The 14,234-nt window shown below is 41.9% G+C and overlaps 1 pseudogene; it reads right to left on the bottom strand.

Moving 5' to 3' along the window:
• Nucleotides 1–767: 767 nt before the first annotated feature.
• LOC105103014 (voltage-dependent anion-selective channel protein 2-like) lies at nucleotides 768–1,716 on the bottom strand (annotated as a pseudogene).
• Nucleotides 1,717–14,234: the final 12,518 nt, after the last annotated feature.

Consider the following 14,234-nt stretch of genomic DNA (forward strand, 5'->3'; position numbering starts at 1 on the left):
CTTAAATTTACACAATGCTATGTGCCAATTATATCACAATAAAGCCAGAAAAAATAAAGAGATATAGATAATTTTTTTAAAAAAAGAAAGGAAAGAAGACAGAAGAAAAAGAAAGAAAGGAGGGAAGAAAATGCTCTAACAGGGGTTGAACAGGAAGAACGTGGAGAAGAGCCGAGCATCATTTGTTCATTTGCTCATTCGCTTAACTCACATTTTTGCAAAAGTACTGCCCCAGGGGCTAAGGCTACAGATGAATGAGGCTCGGTTCTTGCTCCCTCAAAATATTCGTACACTGGTTGGGTTGAGAGACAGAGATAATCTCCCTTCTGAGTGAGACGAACTGCACTCTGTCTATGGAGTCTGTGTCTTTCTTTTTTTTTTTTAATGTACACTTATTTTAATCATAATTTGTAATGTTTTGGGGTACCAAAAGTAATTCTAATAATGGTTGAATTTAACAAAAAATTTTAACCTCATCTTAAAACATCCACTGATCCATCTCATTCAATGTTAAAAGGAACATAAAAACAAACATGCACACAGTTGCACAGTTTTCATAAAGGTCTATTTCATTACTGGTGGGCAGCACATTTAACAGTTAAATACATTAAGTAATGTATAGGTGACTGCGTGACTGCAGCACTGATAACTGGATAGATAACCGATTCAACTAGAAACTAGCTAACAGGTAACTGTCTAAATATTTAAAATACAGCTCTTGTTTAGAGCACCCTTTGTTTTGATCACCTTCTTGGGCGGGGGAGGGGAAGCCTGCTGGTCATGTTGGAAATATATTAAAGCCAAATCTTCTAATATCCATCCCCAGAGGTTTCTTTCAGCTAGATTAAGCCTCCAACTCCAGGGCAAGCCCAGGTTTGTGGCCTCCAGCATGAATGCTCTTCCCATCTACCAGAACAGACAGTGTAAGCTGCACACTAGGCCCCAGAGTCTGAGTATAGCCCACTCCAATTAAACTAGAGTTGTTGACTTTTGCAGAAACGGAAGCAGTGGGATCCAACTGATATTTAGCGACAATGCCAAAACGAGTGCAGTTGGTTCCTGATGTCCAAGCAAGGTTTACTGAAGTGTCAGGATCTTCACATACTTTCTGGTAAATTGATCCTCCAAATTCTGTCCCATCATTGACATTACTGTGTAGCTGGAAGCCCCCAGTCCTGGAGCCCACTGCAAAGTTATTCCTTGCTAGCTTTGATTTGGCACTGTCAAAGGTCATCTGGTACCCAGCAAGCCAGCCCTCATAACCAAAGACAGCTGAACCATGGACTGCAGCAAAATCAAAGTCAACATCACAACCAAGGTTTATACACTCCCTCTTGTAAGATGACTAGATTTCACCACTTTTCTTTTCCGTGTTTGGTGAAAAGGCGGTATCAAGTGTCAGTTTCAAACCTTGACAAATCTGGGCTTCGATCGTGATTTCTGTTCCCAGAGTGTCATCAGTGTCCCACTTTTCTGTGAAAGTCAGGCCATACTCACACCATTTATATTTGGTCTCCAAGGTCCCAGTAACTTTACCAGTGTCTGTATTAGATGAACCAGATGTTGAGAATTCCACGCCACTGCATGACTTTGTTTTCACACCCAGTTTCACCAACCCAAAACCAAATCCTTTGTTGAAAATCTCTGGCAGCTTTGCTAAGGTCAGCATATGATGGAGGAATACACACTGGCCGCGGGCAGTTCTTCCCGTAGCAAGAGGTGATCTGGTGGTCTTCTGGGTGGGATGAGGGGCCGCTGTTGCCTCTCTGCTCTCAGGTGAGGCCGCTCAGCTGGCTCGGGGTCCGGCTGCAGCCGCGGTGGCTGGAGGGCGAAGTGAAGACCTGAATCTTTCTGAATAAATCTACCTTTACTAAAAAAAATGGGAGGGGAGAGAAAAAAAAGAAAGAATGCGCAGGCTGCGGAGAAAAGGAAACTCTCCAACATTGTTGGTGGGAATGTAGATTGGTGCAGCCGCTGCGGAAAACAGTGTGGAAGGTTCTCAAAAGCTGAAAATAGAACTACCATGTGACCCAGCAAGCCAAAAACACTAATTTTAAAAGATACATGCACCCCAATGTTCATAGCAGCATTATTTACAGTTGCCAAGATTTGGAAGCAAACTACGTCCATCAACAGACGAATGGATAAAGATGTCTCTCTCACACACATACACACACACACACACACACACACACACACACACACACAATGGAATACTACTCAGCCATAAAAAAGAAATGTTGTCATTTGCAACAACATGGATAGACTTTGAGGGTATTACGTTCAGTGAAGTAAGTCAGACAGAGAATGACAAATATCGTATGATGTCACTTATATGTGGAATCTAAAAAATACAACAAACTAGTGAATATAACAAAAAAGAAGCAGACTCACAGATACAGAGAACAAAGACGTTACCAGTGAGAGGAGAGGGAAGGGAGGAGGGGCAAGATAGGGGTAGGAGACCAGGAGGCACAGAGTACTATGTATAAAATAAACAAGCCACAAGGATGTATTGTATAACATAGGGAATGCAGCTAATATTTTATAATAACTATAAACATAGTATAATCTTTAGAAATTGTGAATCACTATGTTGTATACCTGTAACTTTTATAATATTGTACATCAACAATACTGCAATAAAAAATAAATAAATAAAGTTTAAAAAAAGAAAAAACTTGCTAAAAGATTGTGACCAAATATACGTATAGGAAAGTGATTGAAAGATTATAGGTAGAATACGATATATTTTGGCACAAATGTTTGTTATTGAAATTCTATTCACAATAATCACTAAGATTTTTAATTACCTGTCCAATAGGTATTTTTAAGCTTATGAGAAAGAATTTGCATATTCGTTGTTTTTAAATTTCATAGCATCATAAGACAAGCTCACAAAATACAATTCTTAAAATGTAATATATAAATAAAGATTCATTCTCTATTTTGAGTCTCTTTTTGTCTTGTAAATAAGTTCATTTGTGTAATTTTTTTTTAGATTCCACATATAAGTGATACCATACGATATTTGTCTTTCTCTGACTGACTTACTTCATTTAGACAGATAATCTCTAGATCCATCCATGTTGCTGCAAATGACATTACAAAACAGAAAGAGACTCACAGACATAGAGCAAACTCATGGATACCGGGGGTGAGGGGGAAGGGGAGGGAGAGATAAATTGAGAGTTTGGGATCATCAGATACAAACTACTATGTACAGAATAGATAAACAGCAAGGACCTAATGTGTAACACAGGGAACTATATTCAATGGCTTGTAGTAATTAAACATTGAAAAAGAATATGTATATATATATATAACTGAATCACTCTGCTGTACACCAGACATTAATGAACTGTTAATCAACTATACTTCAGTTGAAAAATCAGAAAAAAGATAATAATTACCATACATGTTATCCACCATTTATAGTCTAAGAACCAATCAGATGGTTGGTTCTGATCTGATTGGTTCTTAGACCACACATCTTTGTAAAAGGAGAGCCATCTGTTTACCTGGGTTGAGCCTCAGCATGGTGCTGTCGAGATGGAGGGGGCAGGGTGGCAAGGTTTCTGGAGGCCTTTCAAGGCCCAGGATTCTGTGATTCCCTAATTTTTCTTCCCACTCCCTATGTATTTCCACCTCTTCCAGAGAGTCACACAATATTTAAGAAGGAAAGAAAGATAGATAAACAACAAGGTCTACTATATAGCACAGGGAATTATATTCGACACTTTGCAATAGCCTATAATGAACAAGAATATATATGTACGTATAACTGAATCACTATGCTATAAACCAGAAATTAACACAAAATTATAAATCAACTATACTTTAATTTTAAAAATTAAAATAAAAATTACAAAAAAAAATTTTAAAGAAAGGGAGAAAGAAAGAAAAAAAGGAGGGAGGTTGGGAGGAAGGAAGGAACGGAAAGGAAAAGAAACTTTAGAAAAACCCTCTGATTTCCCTCCTTCTCATTGTTTAATGCTCCCTATCTCCTTTTCACTAGAAAAAAAGGAGGGGGTTGAGGTTGGTGAGGCCGGAGTGGCCCTGGCAGCAAGATGCGAATCCCTGTTTTCATGGTTAGCAGACGAGATTCTATTCAAACTTGCCCTCGTTCTCTATAAACTAATGAACAAGTCACAACAATTTGGTCTGTTCCCCCAACTATAAAATGGGATCATAATCTCTCTAAACCCTTCTCTCCACCCTTAGATTGCCGCAAAGATGAATTCAATCCTGCAAAATCACTTGGAACACTTCAGTGAAAGGAACTGCCACAAACAAGAGACATAACTACAGAGCCGCCTGATGGAACAGCTGCCTTCTGACTACGGGGAACCCAGACCAAACGTTTTATTAGGTTTTCCTGCTCAGTTTAACCACCATTTACTATGTGATGCATCCTGTTTCCCACTGAAAGGACCCGGGACTCCTTGGGGAAAGGGCTGATGTCAGACCTGGAGCATCCTGTCACAACAAGATGGCAAGGAAATTAACAAAGACAATGAGAGTCATTTCAGACGGACCACGGGACAACCCAAATAAGCTCCCATTGTCCAAGAATGGGGCCTTGTGGCTTCAAAAGGAATAATAACTAAAACAGTGGAAAACATCAACATGTTTAAATTCATCAGCTTATAAAATACTTTAAAAAATCTGATTCATGATGGGGGGGGTTATAGCTCAGTGGTAGAGCGCATGCTTAGCATGCACAAGGCCCTGGGTTCAATACCCAGTCCCTCCATTAAAATAAACAAGTAAATAAACCTAATTACTTCCCCTCACCACAGCAACAAAAATCTAATTCATGAGTAATATGTTCATTTTCCTAATGTGACAGTTTCACGGGTATATACATTTGTCAAAACTCATCAAATTAAACACTTGAAATAAATGCAGGGGGGAGGATATAGCTCAAGCAGTAGAGCACATGCTTAGCATACACGAGGTCCTGGGTTCAATCCCCAGTACCTCCTCTAAAAATAGACAAGTAAATAAACCTAATTACCCGCCCCAAATTTTGTTTAATTTTAAAAATAATAAAATAAATTTATAAATAAGTAAATTCAGTTTATGTCAGACCTACTCTACAGCACAAAGAACTATATTCAATTTCTCGTAATAAGCTGTTATGGAAAAGAACATGATTTACATGTGTATGTATATGTATACCTGACTCGCTTTGCTGTACACTTGAAACTAACATTGTAAATTAACTAGACTTCAGAAAAAAATGTTAAAAATGCATTTATGTCAATTATACCTCAATCTTAATATTAATATATTGAGTAATCAAATTGTTTACTGTTAGATGATGCAAAAACCACCTCATTATTTTGAACATTAGTAAGTAAAGGGAGAGAAGCAAGCACTTTTCCTTCCAACGCGTCTGTACTTAGAATAACCAAATAATGGATGAAGTTTCTCCCTACAGATACATTCCCATTAATAAACGATGAAGAGGTGACTAATAAATTAGTGACTATAGACAAAGATCATCCACAGCTGCTAACATCACAAAAAAAGAGACAACCAGATATAATCTGCTTTTTGAGGGATGAAAAACCACCAGTGATCTTGTCAGGAAAAAAAAAAAAATCAAGTGCAATTCTGATGTAGGCCTCCAGGTCCAACTACCAATTTGCAGGAAGAACAGATAAAAATAAAGAACGTGACTTGAGATAGTTATAGTTTCTGACACATACCTTGTGTTTGACATGAGCAAATAAATTTTACTGCAAGAAATTTAAAAACAAAAAAAGAACATGTTAAATGATACATGAACATGTGATCAGAAAAATCCAGACAGTGGGGACTCTACAGGACAAAACCTAATTTCTTCAACAAATAAATTACGAGAGATAGATGAACCTATTCATTTAAAAGAAACTAAAAGAGGGGGAGGGTACAGCTCAGTGGCAGAGTGTGGGCTTAGCATGCATGCACGCACGAGGTCCTGGGTTCAATCCCCAGTACCGCCATTAAATAAATAAACAAACCTAATTACCTCTCCCTCCCCCCAAAAAACAAAACATAAAAGACATATCAACCAACACATATGAGCCATTTTTAGATCTTGATTCAAAGTCACGAGATTTTTAAATTTATGATATTTACAGAACAATTGGAAATTTAAAATGGACAGAATACTTGATATTAGGAAATTATTGTTTGCTGTCTATCATATGATACTGTTTTCATAGTTATGGTTTGGTTTTTCTCTTTTTTAAAGGAGTCCTTATCTTATGGAGATACTGAAATGTTTATGGATGAAAGTGTATGGTGCCTAAGATTTGCGTCAGTGTAACATGGGAGAAGAGAAATGGGTAAAACAAGACTGGCTGTAACTCCATGGTTGGGCGGTAAGTACACCAATGGTCATTATAGTATCCTCCCTACTTCTATGTTTAAAACATTCTGTGATGGAAAGTGTTTTTTAAAAAGTGACAATCTATCCATCCTTTTGCCAAGTTAGCTAACTCCCCAGCAGAGAAACAGACCCAGGTGGCATCACGCCCCTTGGGCTGTTCATGTCTATTAATATTTAGGAAGATGCTTTGAGGTTGAAGATGAAAGATACCACATGATTATAAGGCATTACTACTATATTCGAATTAAATAAATTACACTGTAAATTTGGAAATCCAAGTAGGATCCCCAACCGACTGAAGGTCTGGGTCATGTGGAGAATGAGCTTCCTGAGAAAGGTCCACAAAGGACGAATGATGGAAGCTGGGTTCAAGTGCCTCGTGCCAGGTTGTGTTAGGACTGAACACTTCCTTGTCTTTGGACCGTGTGAGACTATAAACTCTTTGCCTGGGCTTGTTCTAACTTGCAACCCCAGTTCCCAGGACAGATTTAGACCTTTTGCCAGGGTCAGACTTAAAGTCAGTCACTTCCATTTTTTTGAGACACAATAGCTGCAAACAATGCTTTGGAAAGGAGCCGGAGGAAGAAAAATAAATAAAAGGGGTCTCTTTCCCTGAAAATAATTCCAGCTTGGCATCATGAGTTAACATAACCCTCATCCCCACCTCAGAATTCTGGGATGTCCCTCCTTAAAAGTGTCCCTTGAAAGAAACTGAAAAGGGACCTAAAGGTCAGAGGTCACATCCCCGGGCATAAATATTAAGGTTCCCGAACAAAGGGGAAGAGAAAGATGTAGGTCCCAAGTTCCCTGAAAGGAAGATAAAGGGAGCTCGCCTTAAAAGAAAGACCTGCGTCCTCATGGTGGGAGTTGGGTCCGAGGAGGGGTTCCCTGGTGGAACTCAAGGCAGTGTCTCCCCAGGAGGTGTCCTTCTGGGTTCGTGGGAGTTTGGTTTAAGTCTGTGGCAAAGCGGGTTGGATATCTGAAAAATCAAGAGTACTCTCGGGCACTTGAAAAGAGTGCTCAGAGAGCTCAGGGGCTCGATGCCCACAGCCGGCAGGGAGGAAGTCCCAGTTGCAGGGGGCGTCCTTGGCTCGGGTGGAGAGAGTTCTGACTCTCACAGAACCGCAGTGACTTGGGGTGTGGCAGGGACTGGTAAAGGTCAGCCTGGGGACCCTCAGCCTTCTGGCCGGACCTTCAGCGAGTTGCCCCTGGACTTGGAGGGACACAGCTGTAGAGGATGCCTATGGATTAGGAAGCAGTTTCTAGGAGAGCTACTGAAGTCCTAGCAAAGTCAGCTGGGAATGCCACCTCGAGTATTGGACTTCCTGCCTCCAACTCACAGTCTCCTGACAGAAGTCTTTTCGGATGTCCCTGATTCTGGTCCTTGGCTGGAATTTGGACCACAGAAATACCAGCTCAGACTGCGTTGGGTTATTGACAACTTTTTAGTCCTCTGACAATACTTCTATCTCTTAACTCACTCTTTTTCCAACAGACCGTTCTGCCTTTGGATTCATCCCCACTGTCCAACCTCACTCAGTATCTGAGCAGCTTTAGAGACAGAGGACATGATCCTGGTTAAAGCTACACATGTGACAAGTTTTGTTTCTCCAGGATAATCTGCTTAGGTCCTTTGACATAACCTGATTCCTATTTTCTGCCTTTTTCATCCTGCTTCTTATTCATAGACATTTTGAGAATGTGTGTGACCTTATTATTAGCAATTGCTAGCCATGGATAATTCTTTTTTTTTTTCCCCTATTATTCCATCATTGAAAGCCTGTCATCTACAACCATTATAGCTTAGTTAACATTGTGTGTGGCACCAGCTTGGACATTTTCATTGGTTGAATTTATTTCTGGTCCAGTTGGTCTAAACATCAATCAGGATGCACAACTGAGCATGATAACCTCATAAATTAAAATCATGGTGCACAAAGTTTATATTTTATATTACATCTAACAGTATCTTTCCAAATTCTGTTGTAAATATACAGGAATATTTAATGTATTTGTGTTTATTTTGTAAACGTTTTAATAAAGTCAAAAAAATTTAAATAGCTTACAAACAAATGTCTTTGTTCTTTTCCCAATCAATCTATGTTAGGAATACATACCACTCAAGGATGTGGAATTCAGTGTTTGGGCTGCTTTAGTGCACAGCATCCTTTGAGAAGTGTTCTTGAAGCAGTGCTTCGAATAATCTGGGAAAAAAGACCTGCCCCAGGCCTCCTCAACGGACATCCTGGACATTAAACTCTGTCTTAGCATCTGCTTCCTGGAAAACCCAAGCTATGTTCCCCCCACCCTCCAGCCCTGCCCTTTCCTCTAGAGTTCTTCCAGATCCTCTTGGTCCTCAAACCAAAAATTCCTTGTTCATTCCTTGTCAGAGCCTATTAACTGACCCTCAGACTCACACCTGACCCTGGCCACAGGAGCCCTGGGTTCTGTTTTGTAATGAGCAGGGTGGTCCATCCAGGTCTTTGTTAAATAAAACTGTCCCCTCCCCTAGGAATTCTAAGCTCAAACAGTCAATCAATGGCTTTTTTTCCTCCTCACTCAAAAAGAGGAAAGTGAAAGAGGAGAAGCCTCCACTTGGCTGTCAGCCCCCACCACTGCCCCCGAGTCTTGCCTCAGCATCAGAGGTCCAAGGCTCTGGCCCCCTCCTGGCCGGACAGGCCACACCCCTGCCTTCCCTCCCCACACGCCTTGTTTAATCCCTGTTTCCCAGGCTCTCTCCCTCTGCCTTCCCGGTCCCTGGCCTCCCCACAGCTGGCCCACCGCTCTCCCTCCTGGCAGCCCCAGTCCCACCCCAACTCTGGAGCCCATCCTGACAGAGCCCAAAGGGGCCAAAGGACTTTTGTGGCTGCAGCCCCTTAATATGAAGAATACCTCCTATTGTGTGGGTTTCAGGGCTCAGGAAGGCCCAGCTCACAGCTTCTGGGGCTGATTTTCATCTTCCATTGATTTCTTAGAGTGACGCTATGCTACCGACCCCCATTCCCGGTTCCTGCCCCAGCCCCCAGTCCTAGCAGGCTGGGCCATGCCTGGCTTTGGCCACTCCCCAGCCAGGATGTGGACTCAGGCCGTGCATCCTGGAGGGAGACGTGCTAGATACCCCTCCACTGCCCACCTGCTTACTTTTCAAGTGGGGTTTGCTTAACGCATCCCCAACTGCAGCTTGGGACTTCCTGTGTCCACTCCCTGGGCCGACAGCTTCAAATCCCTTAACTAACCCTGTGCCCAGCCCTCCAACACGGGCTCCCGAGAAACAATCACAAGTGAAGACTGTTTCCTCCTCTTGTGGACTGTTGGTGGGAGTATACGATGACAGAAAACAGGATGCAGGTTCCTCCAAAAATTAAATATAGAATTACGTTACGATTCAACAATCTCACTTCTGGGTATATATTCCAAAGAAATGAAGTCAGTATCTCAAAGAAGTATCTGCACACTCACGTTCATTGCAGTATTATTGACGATGGCCAAGACGTGGAACAACCTACGTGTTCATCAGTGGATGAAGAGATAAAGAAAATGTGGTGTATATGCACAATGGAATATGATCCAACCTTTAAAAAGATGGAAATCCTGCCGTTTGTGCAACATGGATGCACCTGGGGGATATATGCTAAGTGAAATAAGAAAGAAATACAGTGCATGATCTGAGGGTGAAGGTTCTCAGCGGGCACGCACGCACACAAATAGCTATGTGAAGTGGGTATGTTCATTAGTTTGTCTGTGGTGATTATTTCACAATATATAGGTATTTCAAAACATCAAGTTGTACGCCTTAAATACATACAATTTCTGTTTGTCAATTACTCCTCAATAAAGCTGGGGAGAAAAGACTGTTTCCTCTTTCTAAACTGCCTTCCTCTCTTCCACTCTAAACCAACCCATCTTCCCCAACTGTCCCCACCCATGAAAATCTCTCCTCTCAGCACCTCCTATGCGTAAAAACAGAACCAGAGTTTAGTACATAATTATATCCTTCCTTTATTTGTTCACTGCCTTGTGTGCGTCACGTCTCACCAACTAATTTGTAAACTCATTAAGTACAGAGACTGAGTCTCTCCACGATGCCGTGTTCTATTAAGCTGACTCATTCATTAATTCACCAGATACTTCAGTGACTCCTCTTTCCCAGGCGTTGTTCTAGATACTGAGATGCAGGCGGCAAAGTGGTAAAAAAAATAAAAAATAAACCGGATCCCTGTCCTCATGGTGGGAAGACAGGCAATCAAAGAATCACACAACTCCATGTAAAATTACACCAGAGAGCCACTATGGGAAACAATACGGCAGTTGCTCAAAATATTCATCAGTGAATTATCAGATGAGCCAGCAACTGCACTTTTGGGTATTTAGTCAGAAGAACTGAAAGCAGAAAGATATTCATACACCTGTGTTCACAGCAGCATTAATCACGATGACCAAAAGGTGGAAGCAACCCAAGTGTCCATGAACGGAGGACCACATAGACAGGATGCGGTCTACTATTCGACAGGATGCGGTCTACTTTCTAAGGATACTATTTGACCTTAGAAAGGAAGGAAATGCTGACACAGGCTACAACATGGATGAATCCTGAGGACATCCTACCAAGTGAAATAAGCAAGTCCCCAAAGGACAAATGCCATGTGACTCCACGTATGTATGTACCTAGCGTTGTCAAACGCATAGAGACAAAGTCCACATCCCGGGGTTCTCTATCTCTCTCGGCCTCTCTCTTGCCTTTTGAGATGGCCCACACTGTCTGTGGAGTGTGTATCTACTTTCACTTTAAACTAAACACTCATCCCCACACCCCAGAATGTGCGGTTGTTAGTTTTTATGGGCTCAGTAACTTCATCTGCTAACAAGTGGGAAGAATATTGCAGCTACTTTGGGGAAGGTGCCGGGATGCCCAGGAATTTGGCCATCACCCACTTTTTGACCTTTTACAGTCTGCCATGACGTCAACTTCCCTGAGACTTATTTCTTTAAAAATTGGTAACGAGGTATTATTAAATAGCGTGTTTATTTTACAAAGCCAAGTATGCCACTTAATCATAGGGTTAGGAACTGAAGCAATTTATTTCAGAATGTCCTCGCCATCCAAAGAAAACAAATAGTACAAGTACGTTCATATATTCACATGATGCCCACATCTCAAGCTACTTTACAGGCAACATTACCCTCTACAACTTTCTGGGGAGCTAGGAAACATACGTTAATGCCTCATCCTATAAAAAGCTAAATGAAGGCAGACACAAGGCAAGAGAAGGTCTTACCTAAAAGACAGGAAGCTTGGCAGGAAATATGGCTCTCGCTCCACCTTTTATGTACCAGAACTGGTCCAGCGCATCAGTTCTGCAGGCCCTTAATTCGCCAGGAACAAGACTATCAGAGCTACTTACTTAGAAGCATGCACAGGTAATGTTTACCAGCTTATCTGTCCAAGCTATTAAAATGTGTTCCCAGCTATTTTTATTAGGTCAAAGCTGGTATATTTAGCACTCCATCAACCTGAAACCATTATATTACAATAATACTGTCAAAAATCAAACCCTGCCTACAGAATAAAACAAAGCAGAAAGATACATTTATTGCAAGACTTTTGACCCGCAGTTTGGGAAACTTAAGGCTATGGGAGCGGTGAGTTCCGAGTGTTTTGGGGGTAAAGATGGAAGTTATTTGGCTTCTTCAGCTGATCAGTTGCCTGGTGGTCTCCTTCATTATTGGGATCAGAGTAGCTGAATCAGGGGAACAGGTAAGTCCAGAGATGGCATGAACAGACTTGGCATTTGGGGACCGGCTAATATCTTCTGCTGATCTCTAGGAAAAGCTACAAATTCCCATAAAGTTAGGTTAAGTTTCCTTTATGCACCTGCATTGACCATCTCCATTTTGGCTCTGACGTGAGTGGCTCCAACTTAGTTTGTCCTGCACTACCTGCGACAGTGATCACCGTCAACCTGCGACTCTGCACAGCTCAAGGGGAGGAATCCTGCTCGGTCATCAGAGGAAGGTTACTCTACTCTGTGTGGTTATATCATGACGTCAACTTCCCTGAGCCTTATTTCTTTAAAAATTGGTAATGAGGTATTATTAAATAGCATGTTTATTTTATAAAGCCAAGTATGCCTTCCCCAGCCCATAGCAGGTAGTGGTCCATTTGCCCCACTGTTCTACCAAATGACACTGTACATTTCACTGGGCTCTAGGTGGGGCTGCATCTTTATAAAGTGGAATGAAAGCTCAGAGTTTGGAGGTTTCTGTTAATAATCATGGGCCATTTCATTGTTTTATCTGGAACTTTTGACCTCTGAAGTTCTTTTACTTTTACCCATTCGCCAGATGTATTGAATTCCTACTTTTTCTGAACTTCGTGAAGGCGTTCGTTAGCTTGACCACTCCATTTGTTTGTGTCTTACTGTTTCTCACTATTGCAGTGGTCTGTGTCTTACTTCCTTGATGAGTCAGTAAACAAAAGAGTCAGGATGAAACCCGCGGCCTCCTGATTCTTCCGCACGGCTCCACGTGTAAAAGCCTTCTTACCCCCGAGCAACTGGCAACTTTTTAATAATTTAATAGTAAAAGGCAAGACGGTGATCTGCACAACATGTCCAGTAGCTCTTGGGGTCTGACAGACCTATGTTTGAATCCCAGTGATACCTGCTGGTACGCTTTCCTCCACGAATGACAGAAACCCTAAGTTAAATCCTTGGAAAAAAAAATAATTATAGCTGTCTTCTAAGACAAGGCTTCCAGTGGTAGGGTGGCTCCAGGTGGCTGTCTAATTCAGTAATCTGGGAGTTTGAGATTTGCAAGTGATAACCACTATATATAAAAATAAATAAAAAAACCTTCTTCCATATAGCACAGGATGCCATAGTCAATATCTTGTAATAACCTTTAATGAAAAAGAATATGAAAACGAATATAGTATATATATATGTATAATGCATGACTATGACATTATGCTGTACATCTGAAACTGACAAATTGTAACTGACTATACTTCGTTAAAAATAAATAAATAAAGTAAAATAAAATAAAGTCTACCTGGATTCAAAATCTTGGCACCACTGCTTACCAGCTGAGTGACCTTGGACAAGTTTACATACTGTTCCTACATCTGTTTCCTCACCTGTAGCATGAAGATAACCCTAGCACCCAGTTTAAAGGGTTTGGGGGAAGTTGAACAAAAGGATGCACATAAAATACACAGCATTGAGCCTGGTACCTGAGCAGTGCTCAATAAATACGAACAGTTTTTACATTTTGACAGCCAGTGGGAGAGCAAAGGGGGACCGAGCTTGATGAAGTAAGTTGAACAACTTACTGGGCCCTAAAGATGCATTTGGGAGGGGGTCTTATTAACATAACAAAGCGCAGCTCCTCGGTGGAGATGGAGATAAGGTGAGCGAGACTGGTAAGGTGAGACCCGGTTTTCAGCGTGTCTTCAGCTGCCCAAGGAAAGATTAAGCCTTTGTTATGGTAATGAGTCGGGAGGCCTCTGCAGGAATCCGTCCGGGCGATGCGGCTGGATCCGCTCCATCGCGGGGCCAGGCGGTCCCCGCCAGCGGGAAGGGCAGGGCGGGAGGCTGACTTGCCTCCCGAGCTCTGTAGGTGGCAGTGCGCGTGCGGCGATGGGGCGGGAGGCGGGCGTGGCCGCCGGGGCGAGACCCGGGCTGCGCCGGGGACCCGAGGAAACGGGTCTCTGCCTCAGTCCCGGACGCCTTCCAGCCGCCCAGCCACTGGCCTCCCCTTCTCCTTCCGTCACTCTGCTGCGCTGGAAACAAAACTCAGATTTCTAGAGGCTGGTTTGAAATTTAAAAACAAAACGAAACAAAAACAGCATCAT

The sequence above is a fragment of the Camelus dromedarius genome, chromosome 36 (assembly GCF_036321535.1).
Source record: "Camelus dromedarius isolate mCamDro1 chromosome 36, mCamDro1.pat, whole genome shotgun sequence".
NCBI classification, from domain to species: domain Eukaryota; kingdom Metazoa; phylum Chordata; class Mammalia; order Artiodactyla; family Camelidae; genus Camelus; species Camelus dromedarius.